Raw genomic sequence first — 1,004 nt, forward strand, 5'->3', positions numbered from 1 at the left:
TTTCTTACCACCTATGCATACCTCCACACATCTCATATAATGTGGGTCTCGAGAATATATTGTTTAACGAAAGGCTGTTGTTCTGTCTTGGCTATTACTACTAAACCCTTACATGCTTGTCTTTAACGCCATCAGTTGAATATTATTTGATATTACGAAATACATATATCTCAGCAGAACTAAACCAAATCAAGACAAACTTTCAGTGAGGGTATCCATAGTGTCAAATGAAAAAAATTTTCGACGATTCTTTTTTTTTATTTCTTTAATTTTTCATGTGCTGGTGATGCCGCGTCTACTCACTGGCAAACACATCTCCGACAAACAACTAATAATAAAGCTAATGTGAAGATCAAATAAATTGTGCCTTGTTTATTGGCAATATGACCGTCCCTAAATATATGTTTCAGAGCATGATCTCACATCAAGAAACATACATAAACGTGTAGCACATGAAGAATGGATTAGAACCTGTGTTTTGCCACTTACCAAATTTTCCACTCTCAACACAACCTCTCAACCTTGATATTTGCTTAGCATGTTAAATTCGTCTCAAGTGTCAAACCTTGAACAAACATTTTCCCTGCATGTTACATTATGCTATTTCCACCTTAAGCTTCCATTAATTGTTATGCGTGAACATCTTTTCATACTAATACAACACAATAAATTATGTTCAAATGCTTCCGTAATGTGAAATTACTACACTAATTCTTCTGTTAATTGTTCAATAATACAGTTCAGCAACATTGGCGCACAAACACTTCCAACAATCATTAATGACTTCCAACACAAGCAACAACAGATTCATTGAAAAGTTAAGATAACTTAGTTTTATATGAGGACAACACACAGCCTAACCAATATCCAAATTACCCATCAAAATCTTTTGTTATGTGTGTGTGTGATTCAATTAGGGATGATGTCTGATTTGTTGTTAAACTCTTATTAATTTCACAATCTCTAGTTTCTTCTTCCTTTATATCATCATTATCATCGTTTAA

The sequence above is a fragment of the Octopus sinensis genome, linkage group LG8 (genome assembly GCF_006345805.1).
Source record: "Octopus sinensis linkage group LG8, ASM634580v1, whole genome shotgun sequence".
Classification (NCBI taxonomy): domain Eukaryota; kingdom Metazoa; phylum Mollusca; class Cephalopoda; order Octopoda; family Octopodidae; genus Octopus; species Octopus sinensis.